The sequence below is a fragment of the Lathyrus oleraceus genome, chromosome 2, assembly GCF_024323335.1.
Source record: "Lathyrus oleraceus cultivar Zhongwan6 chromosome 2, CAAS_Psat_ZW6_1.0, whole genome shotgun sequence".
NCBI lineage: Eukaryota > Viridiplantae > Streptophyta > Magnoliopsida > Fabales > Fabaceae > Lathyrus > Lathyrus oleraceus.
Window position 1 is genome coordinate 28,506,615 of NC_066580.1, and position 25,442 is coordinate 28,532,056.

A 25,442-nucleotide genomic window follows, 5' to 3' on the forward strand; every position below is an offset into this window, starting at 1 on the left:
TCCTGGTTAGCCATTTGTCTTCTTTCTCATATATAGATGCTGAGGATGAAGTTGGAACTCCGTTCCAAGCTTTATCTATTGCTGAACCTGTTGAGAAAAGAACTTCTTCATTTGCTTCCTACAAAGATGCGAAGTTGGCCATTGAGCATGGTGCAACTGCTGGTTTGGGGCAAATGATCAAGTTGGAAGACAATAAGTCTCAGGCTGGCATAGGCTTTTCTTATGGGGTCTTCAACGAGCAAGGTTTGTTCAGGAGTGGAGGTTTCATCCACGCCAGTCAAGATGAAGAGGCTGCTGCTATTTTGGAAGAGGATGCAGAGGATTCTGGCAATTTCGTCACCCCTAGAGGAATCTGCAATAATTGGGTCACTGTGGGTATTCCAATAGTTATCCATAAGTCGAAGTAATGTTCATTATGTTTAAAAACCCTTCTCCCATGCCAAAGGGAGGAGTGATGACATTGTTGGCGCATAAATCCAATGATATTTTCATTCAATAAATTCATGTTAAATGTTAGTTTTTCCAATTATTTTCATGAAATTGGTGATCACAAAAAACCCTAAAAATAAGAATAAAATCAATCTTTTCATCTGCATAATGATTTTCCTTGTTTGAGTTCTAAAATTTCTTTTATATCCAAAATCATTATGCAGGTTAATCAAACCCATTGAACATAATGATCCCACACCATCTCCCAACTTTGAATTCCCTGTATTTGAGGTAGAAGAAGATGATGTTGAAGAGATTCCTGACGAAATTACCCGTCTACTTGAGCATGAAGAGAAGATCATTCAGCCGCATCTTGAGAATCTAGAAACAGTCAACTTGGGGTCTGAGAATTGTGTGCGAGAAGTGAAGATTGGGGCACTCCTGGAAGAGTCTGTTAAGAAGGGGTTGATTGAGTTGCTACGAGAATATGTTGACGTCTTTGCCTGGTCATATGAGGACATGCCTGGTCTAGATACTGATATCGTGTAACATTTCTTGCCTTTGAAGCCTGAGTACGTGCCTGTGAAGCAGAAGCTCAGAAGAACTCATCCCGATATGGCAGTAAAGATCAAAGAAGAAGTTCAGAAGCAAATTGATGCGGGGTTTCTGGTGACTTCTACATATCCTCAATGGGTGGCCAATATTGTGCCCGTGCCTAAGAAAGATGGAAAAGTCCGAATGTGTGTGGACTATAGAGACTTGAATAAAGCTAGTTCGAAAGATGATTTCCCTCTACCACATATTGATATGTTGGTAGATAATACAGCTAAATTCAAAGTCTTCTCATTTATGGACGGATTTTCCGGATATAATCAGATTAAAATGGCACCTGAGGATATGTGGCAGAAGACAACATTCATCACACCTTGGGGAACATTCTGTTATCGAGTGATGCCCTTTGGTTTGAAGAACGCCGGAGCCACGTATCAACGAGCTATGACTACCTTGTTTCATGATATGATGCACAAGGAGATTGAGGTGTATGTTGATGATATGGTTGCTAAGTCGAGAACGGAAGTTGAACATGTAGAGCAGCTGTTGAAGCTTTTTCAGCACTTAAGGAAGTATAAGCTTCGTCTGAATCCCAACAAGTGTACATTTGGAGTCCGTTCTGGCAAGTTATTGGGCTTTATTGTCAGTGAAAGAGGTATTGAGGTTGATCCTGCAAAGGTCAAAGCAATACAAGAGATGCCTGCACCCAAAACTGAGAAGCAAGTCCGAGGTTTTCTCGGCCGCTTGAATTACATTTCCAGATTCATATCACACATGACTGCCACATGTGCGCCGATATTCAAGCTCCTCCGGAAAGATCAGTCTCATGATTGGACCAAGGATTGCGAGAAAGCTTTTGATAGTATTAAAGAATATTTGTTTGAACCTCCGATTCTGTCTCCGCCTGTTGAAGGGAGACCATTGATTATGTATCTGACAGTTCTTGAAGACTCAATGGGTTGTGTCCTTGGTCAACAGGACGAATTAGGAAAGAAAGAGTATTCCATCTACTACTTGAGTAAGAAGTTTACTGACTGTGAGTCTCGATACTCAATGCTTGAGAAAACATGTTGTGCTTTGGCTTGGGCTGCTAAGCGCTTACGCCAGTATATGTTGAATCATACGACTTGGTTGATATCCAAAATGGATCCAATCAAGTACATCTTTGAGAAGCCTGCTTTAACTGGGAGGATTGCCCGTTGGCAGATGTTGTTGTCTGAGTATGATATCGAGTATCGAGCTCAGAAGGCTAATAAAGGTAGTATCTAGGCTGACCATTTGGCACATCATCCGATTTAGGATTATCAGTCAGTTCAGTATGACTTCCCAGATGAGGAGATTCTGTATTTGAAAATGAAAGATTGTGATGAGCCTACACTCGATGAAGGGCCAGAGCCTGGTTCCCGATGGAGTATGGTGTTTGATGGCGCTATAAATCAGTATGGAAATGGTATTGGGGCAGTGATCATTACTCCTCAGGGAACACATATTCCTTTCACAACAAGGATAAGTTTCAAATGCACGAAAAATATGGCTGAGTACGAAGCCTGTATTACGGGATTGGAAGAATGTATTGATCTTAGGATCAAGCATCTTGATGTTTATGGTGATTCGGCCCTCATTGTTAATCAGATTAAGGGTGAATGGGAAACAAACCAGCCTAGTCTTATCCCATATAGAGATTATGCGAGGAGGATTTCAACGTTGTTTATTGAGGTTGACTTCCATCACATCCCTCGAGATAAGAATCGGATGGTAGATGCTCTTGCTACTCTTGCTTCAATGATTGTGGTTAAACTTTGGAATGAAGTTCCCAATATTACTGTGATGCGCTTGGATAGGCCAACTCATGTGTTTGCAATTGAAGAAGTGAAAGATGATAAGCCGTGGTATTATGATATCAAGTGTTTCCTTCAGAGCCAGACTTACCCACCCGGGGCATCTGTGAAAGATAGGAAAACTTTGAGGAGATTGTCAGGCAGTTTCTACCTCAATGGCGATGTGCTTTATAAAAGAAATTTCGATATGGTGCTGCTCAGATGCGTGGATAGACACGAAGCAGACCTGTTAATGACTGAAGTCCATGAGGGTTCATTTGGTACTCATTCCAATGGGCATGCCATGGCTAGAAAGATGTTGAGAGCAGGCTACTATTGGCTGACAATGGAGTCTGACTGCTGCAAATATGTGAAGAAATGCCATAAGTGTCAAATTTACGCGGATAAGATTCATATTCCTCTGACACTTCTGAATGTGATTTCATCACCATGGCATTTCTCCATGTGGGGAATCAACATGATTGGCATGATAGAGCCAAAAGCGTCCAATGGACACAGATTCATTCTCGTAGCAATTGATTACTTCACCAAGTGGGTTGAAGCGACGTCATATGCAAATGTAACCAGGCAGGTGGTTGTGAAGTTTATCATGAATCAACTCATATGCCGCTATGGTGTGCCCGATAAGATCATTACTGATAATGGGTCTAACTTGAACAGCAAGATGATGAAAGAACTGTGTAGTGAGTTCAAGATTGCGCATCATAATTCTTCTCCTTACAGACCCAAGATGAACGGGGCTGTTGAAGCTGCTAATAAGAATATCAAGAAAATTATCCAGAAAATAGTTGTTACGTACAAAGATTGGCATGAGATGTTGCCATTTGCTTTACATGGATATTGTACTTTTGTCCGCACTTCAATAGGGGCAACCCCTTTCTCTCTTGTTTATGGAATGGAGGCCGTGCTCCCAGTAGAGGTGGAGATCCCGTCAATGAGAGTCTTGATGGAAGCCAAGTTGACTGATGCTGAATGGGTTCAGAGTCGTTACGACCAGTTGAATTTGATAGAAGAGAAGAGATTGACTGCCATGTGCCATGGTCAATTATATCAACAAAGGATGAAGAAATCCTTTGATAAGAAGGTCAAGCCTCGTGTGTTTTAAGAAGGTGACCTCGTGCTCAAGAAAGTCTTGTCTTTCGCACCCGATTCCAGGGGCAAGTGGACTCCAAACAATGAAGGTCCATATGTTGTTAAGAGAGCCTTTTCAGGCGGTGCATTGATACTTACAACTATGGATGGGGAGGATTTCATTCGTCCTGTGAATTCAGATGCAGTCAAGAAATACTTCGCCTAAAAATAAAAACAGAATAGCTCGCTAAGTCGAAAACCCGAAAGGGCGACTTAGGCAAAAATGAGCGTCTCGGTGGATTGAAAACCCGAAAGGGCGATCCAGGCAAAAGTTAGAGACATAAAAAATAAATGATTATGTATCCCGCTAGATTGAGTACCTCATCCTAGGGCAATCTAGGCAAAAATTAGGGATTTGGCAAGTAACTGCATCCTGACAAGACTTTGCTCTACGATTGTCATCCGTCAGAGATTCTCGCTCAGTCACCGTCAACTGAAGCTTCAAATACATCGGATTCAGAATTGTTGGAGAAATGGTCATTATGTTCAATGTAGCCCTTTTCCAATATATATCACCAATTTCAAATTTGAAAAGATCTACGGAGTCTTGCCATTTGCAGACTACCATTCCATCAAATAAATTTGAGCCTTTATCCAATTATTTGCACTCTTGTTTGTTTCTATTTCAACAAATGTTTAGCATGTTTTAATTGAAAAAATATCATTGTTTTACTCAAATCTTTCATAATTTGTTTTTAAACAAAGTGAACATTCACAAAGATGAGGGGATACTGAGGATGTCTTCAGTGCTCTCCCAAGGATGGTAAGATTCCTGACAGGGTAAGGCATTTGTTCGTATTCCTGGTATGCTTGTATCCTTTTCCTCCGGAGCCTTTTGGGGTTTTCTCCCGAGCAGAGTGATTGGTAGGATTATCCATTCCTCTTTCCTGCAGCAGGGTAGTGATTCTTCCTCCTCAGCAGATGTGATCTCATTGTATTTGGGGCAGTATTTTATGACCCTTGGAAACTTCTGATTTTTTGGTGGTTGTTCCCCACAGAGTTCCATCCTCCTCTTTGATGATTTCCCTAGTAGAGTGCTTCTATGGCGGATTTCATCTGTATGACGATCCTTTCCTCAGTCGGAATGACTGATGCTCATTCCCCTGCAAGGATCTTGGTGGTCCTGGCCTTCTCTCTTGAGATGTAGTACCAGATGTTTGTGTACTTGTTGTAACACCTCAAAATTTGCCCTCCTCTTCTTGGGACTAGTTTAGCACATTGCATTTCATATTCTAGGGCATTAGGCATTGCATTTTTGCATATCATCTGAAAATAAGAAGATCATCCTCCAAAGTCTTTTCAGAAGATGGCAAGTTGCATGATTCAAGCCTGAGGGTTTCTATGAATTGAGGATCAACCGTCTGAGGGTTTGTAGTTCAATTAGGGTTTCCTGATTCTTCTAATATCTTGAGCATTATCTTGTTTGCAAGGATATATTATCATCATCATGGTTATGTCATCATCCAGGGTTTCATTGTTCATGCTCAGGTTCCTTTGGATTAGGGTTTTGACCTCTGGTCAACCCTAATCAATGACATTCTTTCAGCCAGGGTTTCTCAAAGAAAGGAGGTATTTATTGAAGAAGAGGATAACATGATCATTATATTGGGCTTATATGAGCTAGGGTTTCATTTCTGAGCCAGTTCCCCAAGTGGTTGAGGCTCAAGCTAATTAGGGCATGTCAAGGTCATCTGAGGACTACAAAAGTCAACTGTGCAAGAGCTGAGGGCTATGAGTTGGGGAAATGAGTTTCAACATCTCAATCATGTTCAAAAGAGGTTCATTTGTCATTTCAAACATCTATCTTGAAGATTTTGAAGTCAGGGCAAAAGTTTCCAAAAATGGAAAGTGACCTGTAATTGAAAGTTTCCAAAAATGGCAAGTTTTTAGTCCACATTCAACTTGACTTTTCAACATCAAAGAAGCTTCAAATGGATTTTTGGTGAACATGAAAGTTTAATATCTTTCTCTCCTCTTTTCAAAAAGTCCTATTTCATGATCATCTGATGATTGGTTGAGAAGTTATGGCCAAATGATCACAAAGTATACATGGAAGTTCAACATGGTATAACTTTTGATTCAAAACTCCAAATTGGTCCACTCTTTTTGCAAAATGCTTGTCATGACCAATGCTTTCCAAATCAATCATTGCATTGCATGAAAGAGGCTCTCATGATCATGTGTCCATACATGTGCATTTTGGAGGGAAAATTGACAATTCAAATTTGGTGGATTATACAAGCAATTTGATCATTCCATGTTGATTATTGGATGATTTGAAGTGAAATTTAAGCTCAGCATGGCACTGTTCACGTGCACATGTCCATGCATAACCTCATTTGCATTTTTACACTTTGCTTCACATCTCCTTAATTTTAATTAATCAAGCCTAATTGTGATTACCATGGTGATTAACACATCATATAAATAGAAAATCATAACTGTTTTTGCTCATAACACAATTTCAGATCTGAAAATTCACTTCCCTCCATTTTTTCTCTCTCTTCAAAACTCAAAATTCTTCACATAATTCTTGAATTTCTCTGCATAATCATGTTTATCATGCATCATTGAGTGGGAATCCAGCTCTGGTTTGAAGAATTCTATCCAAATTCGTGCACATCAAGAACTTGAACATGGAGATGGAATCTTGAAGATGAAGTAGATCTAGGAGTGTTCAACTGTTTCTTTGTGATTAAAGCTTCAAGATACAAGTAGAGAAGTTGATTTGGAGCTGGAGGAAGCTTAAGGATACAAATTCAACACACTGCAGTTCAAGTAAGTGAAAATTCGAACCTCTTATTTTGCCATTTGCTTGCCATAAACCTGTAGATCTTGCTTAGGTGATCATGCTGATATGTTTAGAATTGATTTTGGTGAAGAAATGAGGAAGTTATGTTGAATATAAGTTTGGATCTCAAAACTTCTTTGCTTCAACCCGTGAAATCTAGAGAGAATTAGGAGATTTGGATTGTAGATTTGGATTCCTTGTGAGAAGACCTTTCGTTTGGTATAAGCCTTGCTGATTTCTGCAAAATTCCACGGCGGCGCTCCTCCTGGCTGGCCGGAGAAGACATTTGAAACAACCGTCCGCCGCCGCCTGGTTTAATGTTAGGGTTTCCTGGCCTTTGTGTGAAACACAGCGTTTCAGCGCTTCTTGGACAGTCAGCGCGCGAGTTCGAACCTTCGCCATGCATTTTGTTAAAATTCGAATTGATATTCTCTTGATCCTTGGATGCGCTAGTTCGATCCTTTGCCATGTATTTCTTTAAATTTCAGTTGAATATTCACATTTACCTGGCGCGCATGGGTTCGATCCCTGGTGATGGATATTTTCTGAACTTCGCTTGTGAATTCTCATGTTGATACCTTCCATGCGTGTGTTCAAGTCCTGAATGGTGCATTATGCTGATTTCATTTGAACTTCATTTTTCCACATTATTTCCATATTATTCCATTTATTTCTCCAATTTCAAAGAATCATTAAAAATAGTAGGAATGTCCAATTTGATCCAAACTTTTTTCACATTCTTGTTTTAATGTCTAGTTTTTTATAGCATTTATTTAATAAATTGTTTGATGCTGGATTTTTAAGTGTGATTATTTGATTGAACATGATGCCATATTGATATGTTGCATTCATTTGATTGTAAAATGCTCATTGTTGATCCAATTGATTTGAAATTTGGCATGCTTGATCCTAACATGTGATATGATTTTTTGGCTTTGGTTTGAGGTTTTTAACATATGCCATCACTGTTTTGGACACATGAACATATGTTGTGACAATTTGTGTCAAATTTTAGATGTTGCATTTGTGCATTTTCATTTGCCTATCATTTGAGCTCTTCTGGTTTTAATTTTTTGCATGATGTTTGTTCATAACATGATAAATTTGTATAAAATTTTTCATAGCCATTGGATGCTTTTCTGTTTTAATTTGGATTTTCTAATTTGATTGTCCACTTTGTGCATATTGTTTGCCTTTGCATGGCATGATTTGTTTGATACCTTTGCCTTATGAATTGGTCTTGATCCTTTTGATGACACCTTGTTTTTTTGAATGTGCTTCATGTGAAATATTGACTTCTGTTTTGGTCAATTGACTTGCTTATGAACCTAGTCTTTGAACTAGTGGTTTGTACACATACTAATTGAGCTTTGTGTTTGAGGTTTGAGCATTTGGCACTAATGGTTGGTTTGGTCTCATTATTTGAGATGCAAGTTGCTTTGATTACTAACTCTGGTTGTGTTGTAGGTCAACTGATGTGATGAACTCACTTGAGTGCTTGCACTAATGACTTGCATTGTGTAGATATTAGAAAGTCCTACTGTTGTTGTCTGTTGGTTTTTTGAATACAATATTAACTGTTTGGCTTTTGTACAGGTACATTAGTTGCTTGCTAGCTTTGCTTTTGCTTAAGCTTTGGAGTGTGGTTGATACACCACTGAGGTAGTTTAGCCCTCTTACTCCATGTAGTCTGGAAGCCCTGTCACCTTTTTGGCAAGCATTTTGGCTGAAGTCCTCCTTTTGAGGCTCTGATTGTGTTTGTTTACATTTGTGCCAAAGACCTCCAAGTGAGGCATGTTACTTGTTAAGTCCTCCTAAGTGAAGAGGCAATTGACAGATAGAAGGGATTAACAATCAATCCCCTGTTATTCAGTGAGTCGTTCTTTATGCTCGCCCACGTGCTGATGCTCTAGAACATGTACCCAAGATCTCTGTATAGAGTCAGTCAAGTGGAATAGGGTCCCTCTTTCTGGACCCCCACGCTTTCTTTGATTCAAGCTCACCCAGACCAGGGTTAAGAGCTTGAGGTCTAATCCTTATTACCATATTTCATCAGCTTCACCCTAACTCTCAATGTTAGTGGTTAAGAGCTTCAACATACCCCTACAGTTTTGGCTTGTTTGTCGAGGTTGATATGACCCCTCTTGACTAAAGCCTAACCATTTGTATGAGCCTCTTGTTTGTGTATAGAGTGTGATGCTTGTTCAATTGTGTTGATGTTAATTTGCTTTTTGAACTGACTTGCTGCCTGTGTGAGTTAGGTTCTGATTAGAGACCTCAACCTAGGGGTATCGTTTGCATGACAACTTTTAGGATCGAGTCAGTCTCCCTATTAGTTTGTTTGCTTCCCTGGTCTCTGGTTAGGAGAGAGTTTCTCCCCTGTTAAGGGGAACTACGTCGCCCTGATTCTCATACCAGATGAGATACGTAGGCAGGAGATCGAGCGAGATCTCTCCGGGCAACCTTTTTTTGTTGTTTTGATTTTGTGTGTGCACATTACCCTGATTCCCGACTTAGGGATTTTGTTTGTGTGATAACTATTAGGTTCGAGTTCCAGACTCCCTATTAGTTTGTTTGTTCATCCTTTTCCCCTGTTAAGGGGAACTACGTCGCCCTGATTCTCATACCAGATGAGATACGTAGGCAGGAGATCGAGCGAGATCTCTCCGGGCACCCTTTTTTTGTGTGTGTTCAATCTTTTTGGTTCTTTTGACGTTTCAGCGTCTCTTTGTGTTTGTGTGACAACTATTAGGCTCGAGTTCCAGACTCCCTATTAGTTTGTCAATCTGATAACCTTTTTCTTTGGTGTTCGCTGGTTAGCGTGTGCTATTTGTTTGGAGTCGGATGTAAGTCCATGTTTGGCATTCTGTTTCCTTGTTTTTGGTGTTTGTTTGGAGTCGGATGTAAGTCCATGTTTGGCATTCTGTTTCCTTGTTTTTGGTGTTTGTTTGGAGTCGGATATAAGTCCATGTATTGGCATTCTGTTTCCTTGTTTGTGTTGTTTGTTTGGAGTCGGATGTAAGTCCATGTATTGGCCTTCTGTTTCCTTTTTGTTGTCAGGAGTCGGGTGTAAGTCCATGGATTGGCATTCCGTTTCCTGTTGAGTGTTTCTTTTGACGTCTCAGCGTCTCTTTTCGGTGTTTTGTTTCGGCGTGCGTTAGCCGAACTACGAGTGTTCTGATTCTTACTCTGGATAGAGAAGATACGTAGGCATAGGATGCGATGTCCTAGCGAGCATGTCCCCCATTTCCCCGAACTACATTGACTATGATGTTTGTTTCTGAATACCTACGTAGGCCCAGGATGCGACATCCTACCGAGTCCCCTTCCTCCGTTTTCCTTCGCCTGTTTTATTATTCCAATGTGTGTGCATTCTCTTTGAGCAGTTATTTAGAAACCTTTTCCTATTATTTTGAGCGTGGATCCCGTCGAGTACGACGGACGTGAGGGGTGCTAATACCTTCCCCTTGTGTAACCGACTCCTGTACCTTGCAATCTCTGGTCGTAAGACCGTTCCTTTTCCCTTTCTTAGGTTAGTCCTGCGCTTCCTTTCCGTCATAGGATGAATAGCGTCGGTGGCGGCTCTGTAAAACTTGTTTTTTCCGCCGGTTAATTTTCGCGTTGCGACAGCTGGCGACTTCACTGGGGATACAGAAGTTGACCTCTTGTTGGTCCATCTTCCCTAAGCGAGTCAATTCTAGCGCTCTTTAGGGTAGTTTTGGTTGCTTTTACTGCTTTATTTATTGCAATTATGATTATTATACTGTGATTGTATATTTGCATATATGTTTGCATGCATCATATTATCACTGTGCTGGATTCTGTATAGGTGTGGTTCCTTTGATTTGGGGTGGGTGTTCTGAGTGGGGCTAAAACCCAGGCCCGAGTATACACCTAGGATTAACGTGGTCCCATGTTTCCTCACATGTTGTGATGACATGATGTTGAGACGTGACATACCATAGCCGGACGAGGTTCATCTGAGAGAGCCCTTCCGGGTGGAGTTATTCCACTTTGGTTGGGTTATCTCTTTTGAGCTGTTGACTTCGGTGACCCTTCTTTCCCGGATCTTTGGTTTAAATGATCTTATGAGAGCTACAACGGCACACCTGAAAGGGCAAACCCGTTGATTATCTTGTCTGATTGTCGTGACCATTGTCCGCCTTAGGATGACCTTATTAGAATTCACTTGTGAGGGGAGGGTTTGATTCCTACAGATGCAGATTCTGTTGGTGACTCTTTGATGGTGACTTTGGTTCAGTTGGATTTATGAATATTTATTTCTGAGACGCCGGAGTTCTGTCTGTGGTATTTATCAGCGGGTTCCGTTTATTTCGGATCCCCGGGTTGGATTTGAAGTTATTTGTTCAGAGGATCATGTTGTTATCATATCAATGGCTTTCCAGTGATGATGGTGATATATCCTCAGGTTCCGTTTATTTCGGAACCCCGAGTTGGATTTATGGTTACTCAGTTCCTCAGATGGTTGTGATCAGTTTAGAGATCGGAATCCGTAAAGTTGATGTTCAGATGACTTGGAGGATGGCACTGTGACTTGCATTCATGCATCTGCATCATTCCCATTTTGCATTCATTCGCATCTAACTCATGTCTATCCATACTCAGGGTACATTCTCGATTGAGATTCTAGTTGAGAGACATCCTGATATCAGAATGTTAGTGTCAAATTATTATCCGTCTCGATGAAGCCAGAATCAAAAGACAGAGTGTTCCTCATACGGATAGACATTGCATTCATGCGTGAGTCATAATAACCTGTCTTCTGTTTTGTAGGTGTCAGTTTCTAACGTGTTTGATTGACTCAGGAATCATTGCTCGCGCACGTGGAATCATTCCGTTGCATGTAGCTCGTCCGCACAGATACCCTACCAGGCGCAACAAATCCAAACTGATGGATCCACCCAACGCTGACATTCTCGAGCTGAAAGAGAAAATGGGAGAGTTGATTAACGTCATGCAAGGGTTCGCCTTGGGGCAGAAAGCAATCGCCGAGAAGGTGGAGAGGATTGAAAGCTGGCTGAGAATGGGGAAAATACAGGGAAATGCTCCGTCGTCTGGAGTAAAGAAGCCCTTTGGTAATGGTCAGCGCGAGAAGGAGGGTGAATCGAGTGATGTGTATGCCCAGAGGGGACACGGTAGGGATCATTACCACCCGTATGCTGCTACAGTAACGATTCCTACTGGTAATCAATCTGTACAATAGCAACAACAGTCACCTCAACAGAGAACACAGAGAGCTGGGTGCCAAGTGAGAAGAAGGATGACAGATCGTCAGTTTGATAGGCCACCCGTGACGTATACCTTTCTGTTTAAGAGGTTGAAGGATCTTGGGTTGGTTCAGCCGAGGACGTTGGCTCCGGTAGGACCAGATCAAAGGCTTGCAGGTTACGATGAGAACGTCAAGTGCGAGTTCCATTCTGGTGTGCCCGGGCATAACATTGAGGGTTGTAAAGCTTTTAAGCATGTCGTTCAAGATTTGGTGGATTCCAAGGCCATCAATTTTACACTGTTGCCGAATGCTAATGCTAACCCCATGCCGACGCATGGTCCGATGGGGGTGAATGCAATTTCTGAGGATGCAGGCCATAGCTGTGCGGTGGGTGAAGAGATCGACAGTGACTGCGAACTCGACTCGTGGATAAAACCGTGCGTACCAGGGATGGAGATCCAGAACTGGATGGCCGAAAAGATCATCACTGTCACTCTGCGTGAAGAGTAATATTTCTGTTTTTCAATTCTGTCTGCATGAAAGCCATACGTTTTGCCCGAAACGTAATGGTTCATTGTAAGGGCCACCTCATGTGTTTCATTTTGCATTGTTTGCATCAGTAATAAAAGGATGTTTTTAGCATTAAAAGCGGTGTTCCCTGTTTTTCATTTATTTTTGCAGTTTAAAAATAATAATAAAAATGGCAATGTTTGTTTTCATTTTCTTTTAATTTGCTTCGTTCCGGTTCTAAAAGCAATGCATGAATCAACATTCATGCAGATGCGATCATTCTCCGGATCTCATTGATAACAATCCTGTTACACCCACATATGACTTAGATAATCCGATCTATCATGCCGAAGAAGAAGGCGAAGAAGATTGTGAACTGCCGGAGGAATTAGCTAGGTTGTTAAAACAAGAGGAGAAGGTGATTCAACCGCACGAGGAGCGAGTCGAGGTTGTGAATCTGGGTACCGAGGAGGTCAGAAAGGAAGTGAAAGTCGGGGCTGCTTTGGGGATAAATGTCAAGAGCAGAATGGTAGCCTTATTAAAAGAGTATGTTGATATCTTCGCATGGTCTTATCAAGATATGCCAGGGTTGGATACTGATATCGTTGTACACAAGTTGCCATTGAGAGCAGATTGTCCTCCAGTGAAGCAGAAGTTGCGCAGAACTCGACCCGAAATGGCCATGAAAATTGAAGAGGAAATACAGAAGCAGTTGGATGTTGGTTTCCTAGCTGTCACTAATTATCCGCCTTGGGTCGTGAATATTGTGCCGGTGCCGAAGAAGGATGGAAAGGTGAGGATGTGTGTGGACTACCGGGATCTGAACAGAGCTAGCCTGAAGGATGATTTCCCATTACCTCACATCGATGTGTTGGTAGATAATACAACTCAATTCTCGGTGTTTTCCTTCATGGATGGCTTTTCTGGCTATAATCAAATTAAAATGGCGCCAGATGATATGGAGAAAACAACGTTCATCACACCATGGGGCACTTTTTGTTATAAGGTGATGCCATTCGGTCTCAAGAATGTCGGTGCCACGTATCAGAGGGCTATGGTGACTTTGTTTCATGATATGATTCATCATGAAATTGAATGCTATGTTGATGATATGATAGCAAAGTCCCAAACAGAAGAGAGGCATCTGGTAGATCTGGCCAAGTTGTTTGACCGGTTGAGACAATTCAGACTGAGGTTGAATCCGAATAAGTGCAATTTCGGAGTTCAGTCCGGTAAGTTGCTGGGGTTTATTGTAAGCGAAAGAGGAATCGAGGTTGATCTTGCTAAAGTAAAAGCGATACAAGAAATGCCTGGACCGAGAACGGAGAAGGAGGTTCGTGGTTTCTTAGGTAGATTGAACTACATTTCACGGTTCATATCTCATCTAACAGCCACGTGTGAACCCATATTCAAGTTATTGAGAAAAGATCAAACGGTCAGGTGGAATAATGATTGCCAAGCGACATTTGAAAAGATAAAAGAATATTTGCAGGAGCCTCCGATTCTGATGCCTCCTGTGGAGGGACGACCGTTAATTCTGTACTTGACAGTCCTCGAGGGGTTTATGGGGTGTGTACTGGGGCAGCATGACGACTCTGGTCGAAAAGAGCATGCAATTTACTACCTTAGCAAAAAGTTTACCGACTGTGAAACAAGATATTCGCTGCTCGAGAAAACTTGTTGTGCTTTTGTATGGGTTGCTCGCCGACTGAGACAGTATGTGCTGGTTCATACCACTTTGTTGATTTCCAAGATGTATCCGATCAAGTATATATTTGAGAAGCCAGCATTGACCGGACGGGTTGTGAGATGGCAAATGATTTTGACTGAATATGATATCCAGTATACCTCTCAGAAAGCAATCAAGGGGAGTGTATTGTCTGATTACCTCGCCCAGCAACCCATTGAGGATTATCAACCGATGAAGTTTGAGTTCCCTGATGAGGACATCATGTTTCTCAAATCGAAAGATTGTGAGGAACCTATCCCGGAGGAGGGGCCTGACCCTGAATCCGAATGGATTCTGATGTTTGATGGGGCCGTTAACGTGAATGGTAGTGGAGTTGGTGCTGTTTTGGTTACGCCGAAGGGATCCCACATTCCTTTTGCTGCCCGACTAACATTTGAATGCACCAACAATGTGGCTGAATATGAAGCTTGTATGTTGGGTATCGAAGAGGCGATTGATTTGCGGATCAAGAACCTTGTTATCTATGGAGATTCAACTTTGGTTGTGAATCAGGTTAACGGGAAATGGTATACGCATCAATCTCACTTAATTCCGTACCGGGACTATACGAGGAGATTGTTGACGTTTTTCACCAAGGTGGAATTACACCATGTGCCGAGAGAAGAGAATCCTTTGGCAGATGCTTTGGCTACTCTGGCTGCCTTGATTAAGGTGCAGTGGTGGAATCAGTTCCCTAGTGTTGAGGTGGGACGTCTGGATAGACCGACTTATGTGTTTGCTGTTGAGGCAGCGCCTGATGATGAAAAGCTGTGGTATTATGACATCAAGCGCTATCCGGAAACCCAAGAGTATCCCGAGGGAGTGTCTAAGAAAGACCGAAAGACTCTGAGGAGGTTGGCCATGGTGTTCTATCTGAACAAAGATGGGGTTTTGTACAAGCGGAATTTCGATTGGGTGTTGCTTAGATGTGTCGATGACAAAGAAACAAGCCAATTGATGAAAGAGGTGCACGAGGGGTAGTTTGGTACCCATGCCAGTGGGAATGCGATGGTGAAAAAGTTGTTACGGGCTGGTTATTACTAGATGACAATGGAGGCCCAGTGTTTCAACTTCGTGCGGAAATGTCATAAATGCCAGATTTATGCGGATAAGGTGCATGTACCTCCAAACCCGTTGAGTTTTATTTCATCTCCGTGGCCGTTTGCTATGTGGGGCATTGATATGATCGGAAAAATTGAACCTACAGCTTCGAATGGGCACCGGTTTATATTAGTGGCTATTGACTACTTCACCAAGCGGGTGGAAGCGGCATCTTATGCGAACGTGACAAAACAGGTCGTTGCCAGATTCCTCAAGAGAGACATCATTTGCAGATATGGGGTTCCCAAAAGAATCATTACTGATAATGGTTCTAATCTCAACAACAAGATGATGGCAGAACTATGTCGGGAGTTCAAGATCGAGCATCACAATTCTTCTCCTTATCGTCCGAAGATGAATGGGGCGGTTGAGGCGGCTAATAAGAATATTTAGAAGATTGTGCAGAAAATGGTCGTAACCTATAAGGATTGGCATGAGATGTTGCCGTTTGCATTGCATGGGTATCGAACCTCGGTACGTACATCTACTGGGGCAACGCCTTTCTCGCTCGTGTATGGGATGGAAGCCGTGTTACCGGTTGAGGTTCAGATTCCGTCGTTGAGAGACCTGATGGACGTGAAATTGGAAGAGGCTGAATGGGTGAGAACTCGGTATGAAGAGTTGAGCCTGATTGAGGAAAAGAGGCTGGCAGCCATTTGTCATGGGCAGTTGTACCAGCAGCGGATGAAACGTGCTTTTGACCGAAAGGTGCAACCTCGTGTATACCATGTGGGAGATATGGTGTTGAAAAGGATCCTTCCTCCTCAGAACGATCGTCGGGGTAAGTGGACACCCAATTATGAAGGTCCATTCGTGGTCAAGAAGGTTTTCTCTAGTGGAGCCTTGTTGTTGACGACCATGGATGGTGAGGATTTTCCATCTTCTGTGAATGCAGACGCAGTTAAAAAATACTTCGTATAAGAGACCCGCTGGACGAAAAGAATAAAATAGTCTAGGCAAAAATGGGCATCCCGGCGAACCAGAAAAAATGAAAAAGGTTCGGGCAAAAATTAGGGATAAAAAGAAAAAACTGTACACCCGGCAAGTCGAAAACCCCACAAGGGCGGCTTGGGCAAAAAAGGGTATCCCGGTGGAATGAAAACCCAAAAGGGCGGTCCAGGCAAAAGAGGGAATGAAACGAACAACTGCGTCTAGCATGATCGTTTACACTGTGGTTAAGGCACCTGGATAATCCCCGACAGGGATCGGTCGGAAGCGTCTTGTTCAAAAGGCAGAAAGCACGGAGAGTCTTGAGGACATATGGGTTGTAACCGGATTGGAACTCGATGAGATCACGGGTTCACATTGCCATTAGGATATATTTTCCTTTTGTGCGCAATTACCTCGTTTCAGGAATTGCTTCCGGTGTATTTGCTCAGTTACGAGCCACCTTTTTCAATCAATAAAATGCATATTCAGTCAAATAATTTTGTTTTTGTTTTCACTACCGCTTTGATTGCAAAAACATCCGTTTATTTTGATAAAGAATCTTTGCATTTTGAGACATAGGAGTCCCTTCCAATGCATGTTTATAAGATTGAAAACTTGAAATCTTATTCGGAAGGTAGAGTGACCCAGGTGTTGAAATTTTGGCATGCCTGAGGCACGTTTTTATCTAACGATCTCTTTTGCAGGCGCTGTTAGATATTTTCACTCACTTGCAGGTTGTGATGTGAAGCGTTTGACGAAAGATTCCTTCGAGTCCAATCAGGGACAAGGAGTTGAGGAACGGTGTAGAGACGGAGAAAGAATTGCGACGATCCTTGAAGTTTAATCAAGAAGACTCTTCAATGTCTGAAAGAATGGAAAGTTGACACTTTGGTTAGATGGTGAATACCAGTGGTCGACGAGTCGACAGGTGTCCCATGTCAAATATGCCGTATCTCCCCAGCAGGTTCGAGATCGGTATTTCTTCGACAACCAGGCTTGAAGGTTGTTGTTTCCCCTAGCAGGGTTGAGTTTGTTATATCCCCAGCAGGTCTGAAGATTGTTGTTTCCCCGGCGGAGGTGTGCGTTGGTAGTTGTTTCCCCAGTGAAGTCCCCAAGCGGATCGGGTTCAGTGGAGGTCATCCCCGGTGAGGGTTGCTTTCCCCAGCAGCAGTGCTATTCCCCAGCAGGGTGGAGATTGGAGAGATATCGGGTTCCTCAGCAGAGTTGCTCGTGTTGTCCCCTGAGGGGGATACTATTTATACATTCATCATTTAGAAAAGCATAGCATATTGCATAATTCATTGCGTAGCATTTCCATGGTTATGGAGCATTACGCTGTAAAAAAAACTCATGCATCAGCATTGCAAGCATAAACTAGTCTCAAGCCGTGGTTACCGTTTGAGAATTGGTTTTGCTGATTGGTGAAGATGTTACTCTGAGGAGTTTAGCATCGTGACGTTGGGTCAACAGTATTCCCCAGTAGTGCGATATTGGATGAAGAATTTTTGTCGTGCGAGATGGAAGTTGGAAGATGTTACTCTGAGGAGTTCGGCATCGTGATTCTGGATCAACAGTATTCCCCAGTAGTGCGATATTGGAGGAAAATTCCGTCGTGCGGAGATGGAAGTTGGAAGATGTTACTTTGAGGAGCTTAGCATCGTGACGTTGGATCAACGGTATTCCCCAATAGTGCGATATTGGAGGAAGAATTTCCGTCGTACGGAGATGGAAGTTGGAAGATGTTACTCTGAGGAGTTTAGCATCGGGACGTTGAATCAACAATATTCCCCAGTAGCGCAATATTGGAGGAAGAGTTTCCGTCAGGCGGAGATGGAAATGAAGATCAGAGAACGTTACGTGATCAACGCGGAGAACGAGGTTCAAATGGAGAAAAGGAAGTGCTGGGCATTTTCTGGAGAGCGAGGTTCAAATGGAGAAAAGGAAGTGCTGGGCATTTTCTGGAGAACGAGGTTCAAATGGAGAAAAGGAAGTGCGGGGCATTTTCTGGAGAACGAGGTTCAAATGGAGAAAAGGAAGTACTGGGCATTTTCTGGAGAACGAGGTTCAAATGGAGAAAAGGAAGTACAAGGCATTTTCTGGAGAACGAGGTTCAAATGGAGAAAAGGAAGTGCTGGGCATTTTCTGGAGAACGAGGTTCAAATGGAGAAAAGGAAGTGTTGGGCATTTTCTGGAGAATGAGGTTCAAATGGAGAAAAGGAAGTGCTGGGCATTTTCTGGAGAGCGAGGTTCAAATGGAGAAAAGGAAATGCTGGGCATTTTCTGGAGAACGAGGTTCAAATGGAGAAAAGGAGACACGGGGTGTTTTTTGGAGAACGGGGTTCAACTAGAGAGTGGAGTTGAAGATTGTATCCGGGATGAGGTCCTCAGGATTGTCTTTTGATCATGTGTCACCTTAGACTTTGGCGAGGCCCAGAGAGGTCGTTATGGGTGTCTTCGAGGGAAGAAATGCACATGATTACCTTCCTGTTGTGAAGGTGTATCCTCTGATATGTCTCCATCAGAGTGGTGGTTGGTGTTATTTCCGGCGTTGCCAACGGAATTAGCATGGGAAAGTGGAGAACGGGGTTCATTGTTTGGCAGCAAGAGTGACGAAGTTGTCGGGGTTCAAATGCGGTGATCAGGGATCATTCGCGCGAAAGAAAAAGTTCCGGGGTTCAAGAAAAGCAGAAACAAATCAAAGAAGTTTTGGGGTTCAAGAAAAGCAAAAAAATAATAATAATTCCCAGTGGAGCGCAAATTGTTCGTCTGTTCTTGATATTCAACCACTCTTCACTCTGATCATCTGAAAGCCGAGGCTGTTCATATCGACAGGTTCATAGTGGATTGAATAGGGGCAGCTGTAACACCTCAAAATTTGCCCTCCTCTTCTTGGGACTAGTTTAGCACATTGCATTTCATATTCTAGGGCATTAGGCATTGCATTTTTGCATATCATCTGAATATAAGAAGATCATCCTCCAAAGTCTTTTCAGAAGATGGCAAGTTGCATGATTCAAGCCTGAGGGTTTCTATGAATTGAGGATCAACCATCTGAGGGTTTGCAGTTCAATTAGGGTTTCCTGATTCTTCTAAGATCTTGAGCATTATCTTTTTTTCAAGGATATATTATCATCATCATGGTTATGTCATCATCCAGGGTTTCATTGTTCATGCTCAGGTTCCTTTGGATTAGGGTTTTGACCTCTAGTCAACCCTAATCAATGACATTCTTTTGCCAGGGTTTCTCAAAGAAAGGAGGTATTTGTTGAAGAAGAGGATCACATGATCATTATATTGGGCTTATATGAGCTAGGGTTTCATTTCTGAGCCAGTTCCCCAAGTGGTTGAGGCTCAAGCTGATTAGGGCATGTCAAGGTCATCTGAGGACCACAAAAGTCAATTGTGCAAGAGCTGAGGGCTATGAGTTGGGGAAATGAGTTTCAACATCTCAATCATGTTCAAAAGAGGTTCATTTGTCATTTCAAACATCTATCTTGAAGATTTTGAAGTCAGGGCAAAAGTTTCCAAAAATGGAAAGTGACCTGTAATTGAAAGTTTCCAAAAATGGGAAGTTTCTGGTCCACATTCAACTTGACGTTTCAACATCAAAGAAGCTTCAAATGGATTTTTGGTGAACATGAAAGTTGAAGATCTTTCTCTCCTCTTTTCAAAAAGTCCTATTTAATGATCATCTGATGATTGGTTGAGAAGTTATGGCCAAATGATCACAAAGTATACATGGAAGTTCAACATGGCATAACTTTTGATTCAAAACTCCAAATTGGTCCACTCTTTTTGCAAAATGCTTGTCATGACCAATGCTTTCCAAATCAATCATTGCATTGCATGAAAGAGGCTCTCATGATCATGTGTCCATACATGTGCATTTTGGAGGGAAAATTGACAATTCAAATTTGGTGGATTATACAAGCAATTTGATCATTCCATGTTGATTATTGGATGATTTGAAGTGAAATTTAAGCTCAGCATGGCACTGTTCACGTGCACATGTCCATGCATAACCTCATTTGCATTTTTTACACTTTGCTTCACATCTCCTTAATTTTAATTAACCAAGCCTAACTGTGATTAGCATGGTGATTAGCACATCATATAAATAGAAAATCATAACTTTTTTTGCTCATAACAAAATTTCAGATCTGAAAAGTCACTTCCCTCCATTTTTTCTCTCTCTTCAAAACTCAAAATTCTTCACATTATTCTTGAATTTCTCTGCATAATCATGTCTATCATGCATCATTGAGTGGGAATCCAGCTCTGGTTTGAAGAATTCTATCCAAATTCGTGCACATCAAGAAATTGAACATGGAGATGGAATCTTGAAGATGAAGCAGATCTAGGAGTGTTCAGCTGTTTCTTTGTGATTAAAGCTTCAAGATACAAGTAGAGAAGTTGATCTGGAGTTGGAGGAAGTTTAAGGATACAAATTCAACACACTGCAGTTCAAGTAAGTGAAAATTCGAACCTCTTATTTTGCCATTTGCTTGCCATAAACCTGTAGATCTTGCTTAGGTGATCATGCTGATATGTTTAGAATTGATTTTGGTGAAGAAATGAGGAAGTTATGTTGAATATAAGTTTGGATCTCAAAACTTCTTTGCTTCGATCCGTGAAATCTAGAGAGAATTAGGAGATTTGGATTGTAGATTTGGATTCCTTGTGAGAAGACCTTTCGTTTGGTATAAGCCTTGCTGATTTTTGCAAAATTCCACGGTGGCGCTCCGCCTGGCTGGCCGGAGAAGACGGTTGAAACAACTGTCCGCCGCCGCCTAGTTTAATGCTAGGGTTTCCTGGCCTTTGTGTGAAACGCAGCGTTTCAGCGCTTCTTGGACAGTCAGCGCGCGAGTTCGAACCTTCGCCATGCATTTTGTTAAAATTCCAATTGATATTCTCTTGATCCTTGGATGCGCTAGTTCGATCCTTTGCCATGTATTTCTTTAAATTTGAGTTGAATATTCACATTTACCTGGCGCGCATGGGTTTGATCCCTGGTGATGCATATTTTCTGAACTTCGCTTGTGAATTCTCATGTTGATACCTTCCATGCGTGTGTTCAAGTCCTGGCTGGTGCATTATGCTGATTTCATTTGAACTTCATTTTTCCACATTATTTCCATATTATTCCATTTATTTCTCCAATTTCAAAAAATCATTAAAACTAGTAGGAATGTCCAATTTGATCCAAACTTTTTTTCACATTCTTGTTTTAATGTCTAGTTTTTTATAGCATTTATTTCATGAATTGTTTGATGCTGGATTTTTAAGTGTGATTGTTTGATTGAACATGATGCCATATTGATATGTTGCATTCATTTGATTATAAAATGCTCATTGTTGATCCAATTGATTTGAAATTTGGCATGCTTGATCCTAACATGTGATATGATTTTTTGGCTTTGGTTTGAGGTTTTATCATATGCCATCACTATTTTGGACACATGAACATATGTTGTGACAATTTGTGTCACATTTTAGATGTTGCATTTATGCATTTTCATTTGCCTATCATTTGAGCTCTTCTGGTTTTAATTTTTTGCATGATGTTTGTTCATAACATGATAAATTTGTATAAAAGTTTTCATAGCCATTGGATGCTTTTCTGTTTTAATTTGGATTTTCTAATTTGATTGTCCACTTTGTGCATATTGTTTGCCTTTGCATGACATGATTTGTTTGATGCCTTTGCCTTATGAATTGGTCTTGATCCTTTTGAGGACACCTTCTTGTTTGTTTGAATGTGCTTCATGTGAAATATTGACTTCTGTTTTGGTCAATTGACTTGCTTTTGAACCTAGTCTTTGAACTAGTGGTTTGTACACATACTAATTGAGCTTTGTGTTTCAGGTTTGGGCATTTGACACTAATGGTTGGTTTGGTCTCATTATTTAAGATGCAAGTTGCTTTGATTACTAACTCTGGTTATGTTGTAGGTCAATTGATGTGATGAACTCACTTGAGTGCTTGCACTAATGACTTGCATTGTGTAGATATTGGAAAGTCCTACTGTTGTTGTCTGTTGGTTTTCTGAATACAATATTAACTGTTTGGCTTTTGTACAGGTACATTAGTTGCTTGCTAGCTTTGCTTTTGCTTAAGCTTTGGAGTGTGGTTGATACACCACTGAGGTAGTTTAGCCCTCTTACTCCATGTAGTCTGGAAGCCCTGTCACCTTTTTGGCAGGCATTTTGGCTGAAGTCCTCCTTTTGAGGCTCTGATTGTGTTTGTTTACATTTGTGCCAAAGACCTCCAAGTGAGGCATGTTACTTGTTAAGTCCTCCTAAGTGAAGAGGACATTGACAGATAGAAGGGATTAACAATCAATCCCCTGTTATTCAGTGAGTCGTTCTTTATGCTCGCACCACGTGCTGATGCTCTAGAACATGTACCCAAGATCTCTGTATAGAGTTAGTCAAGTGGAATAGGGTCCCTCTTTCTGGACCCCCACGCTTTCTTTGATTCAAGCTCACCCAGGCCAGGGTTAAGAGCATGAGGTCTAATCCTCATTACCATATTTCATCAGCTTCACCCTAACTCTCAATGTTAGTGGTTAAGAGCTTCAGCATACCCCTACAGTTTTGGCTTGTTTGTCGAGGTTGATATGACCCCTCTTGACTAAAGCCTAACCATTTGTCTAAGCCTCTTGTTCGTGTATAGAGTGTGATGCTTGTTCAATTGTGTTGATGTTTATTTGCTTTTTGAACTGACTTGCTGCCTGTGTGAGTTAGGTTATGATTAGAGACCTCAACCTAGGGATATCGTTTGCATGACAACTTTTAGGCTCGAGTCAGTCTCCCTATTAGTTTTGCTTCCCTGGTCTCTAGTTAGGAGAGAGTTTCTCCCCTGTTAAGGGGAACTACGTCGCCCTGATTCTCATACCAGATGAGATACGTAGGCAGGAGATCGAGCGAGATCTCTCTGGGCAACCTTTTTTTGTTGATTTGATTTTGTGTGTGCGCATTACCCTGATTCTCGACTTAGGGATTTTGTTTGTGTGATAACTATTAGGTTCGAGTTCCAGACTCCCTATTAGTTTGTTTGTTCATCCTTTTCCCCTGTTAAGGGGAACTACGTCGCCCTGATTCTCATACCAGATGAGATACGTAGGCAGGAGATCGAGCGAGATCTCTCCGGGCACCCTTTTGTTTTTTGTGTGTGTTCAATCTTTTTGTTTCTTTTTACGTCTCAGCGTCTCTTTGTGTTTGTGTGACAACTATTAGGCTCGAGTTCCAGACTCCCTATTAGTTTATCAATCTGATAACCTTTTTCTTTGGTGTTCGCTGGTTAGCATGTGCTATTTGTTTGGAGTCGGATGTAAGTCCATGTTTGGCATTCTGTTTCCTTGTTTTTGGTGTTTGTTTGGAGTCGGATGTAAGTCCATGTTTGGCATTCTGTTTCCTTGTTTTTGGTGTTTGTTTGGAGTCTGATATAAGTCCATGTATTGGCATTCTGTTTCCTTGTTTGTGTTGTTTGTTTGGAGTCGGATGTAAGTCCATGTATTGGCCTTCTGTTTCCTTTTTGTTGTCAGGAGTCGGGTGTAAGTCCATGGATTGGCATTCCGTTTCCTGTTGAGTGTTTCTTTTGACGTCTCAGCGTCTCTTTTCGGTGTTTTGTTTCGGCGTGCGTTAGGCGAACTACGAGTGTTCTGATTCTTACTCTGGATAGAGAAGATACGTAGGCATAGGATGCGATGTCCTAGCGAGCATGTCCCCCATTTCCCCGAACTACGTTGACTCTGATGTTTGTTTCTGACAAACTACGTAGGCCCAGGATGCGACATCCTGCCGAGTCCCCTTCCTCCGTTTTCCTTCGCCTGTTTTATTATTCCAATGTGTGTGCATTCTCTTTGAGCAGTTATTTAGCAACCTTTTCCTATTCTTTTGAGCGTGGATCCCGTCGAGTACGACAGACGTGAGGGGTGCTAATACCTTCCCCTTGCGTAACCGACTCCCGTACCTTGCAATCTCTGGTCGTAAGACCGTTCCTTTTCCCTTTCTTAGGTTAGTCCTGCGCTTCCTTTCCGTCATAGGATGAATAGCGTCGGTGGCGGCTCTGTAAAACTTGTTTTTTCCGCCGGTTGTTTTTCTCGTTGCGACACTTGTTCATTGGACCTGTTTGTGTTAGAAATGTCTGTTTGTCAGCATTCATCATACATAAACCATGCATATGCGCATATTGATAATATTCATGACACATTATTTGCCATATATCTTTGATTGCTATCTCTTTGTTTGAGGGTGTTATGTTTCCCCAAACAGATATTGATGTCCGATATCCTCATGTAGAGTCGGCCCCATAAGCAGAAAGTATTTATCCCTCCTCTCGTATTCCCCACTGAGTTATACCCTTGTGGACGATGGTTGTTTCTGTTTCCTCCCAACACATACACTGGGATGGAGTTCCCCATTGAGTTATATCCTCATAGGGACAAGTTTTGTTTCAGCGTGCCTATCTAGTTTGATCCTAGATTGGCCTCTTTTGGCTGTTTCTTGCACTCCCCTGTGGTGTAAATGAATGGTTGCTCAGTAACCAGTAACCGTTCATCTCATCCCCGGCGGAGTCTGTGGTTTTCTACCCTTATACCGGTAGTTGTAAACCCTATTTCTATCCCCTTTGCAGAGTAACTGTTTTGCTCATCCTTAATCGGTGACGGTTACTTTTCCGTGGTTTTCTACCCAGTATCCGGTAGATGTAATCCCCTCCTTGACGGTTATCTTTATCCAATATTCGGTATTGATATCCCCTCATCTTTTGGATAATTGATCTGATTAAGCAATTTATCCCTAGCAAGTCATCTCTCGTCTACCCTTCTTGTTGTTGGTGACGATTGTTTCCCCCCCGGATTGGTCATCATTATATACCTAGTTTCGGTATCTCGATGCCTTTCTTTGTCGGTAAATATATCCTTTATTAACCCGGTAGCTGGTTGTGGATAATCTTCCATGCGAGTATGTTATCTACGTTCTGACGGTAATAGATAATATATCTCATGCACTCTTTGGTCGAAGCCTTTTGTTCTTCCCCAGTCGAGTAAGATTCGTATCCCTTTTTATGGAATAGAATGTCCATCCTATAATCGAGTTTGCTTTCAGTCCTCTTTTGGATGATGAGTGTCTTGGGAATATTCCCCAATTCACGCCTTGGTTGGTCACCTATTATATGCCCAGTAACTGGTATCCCTGG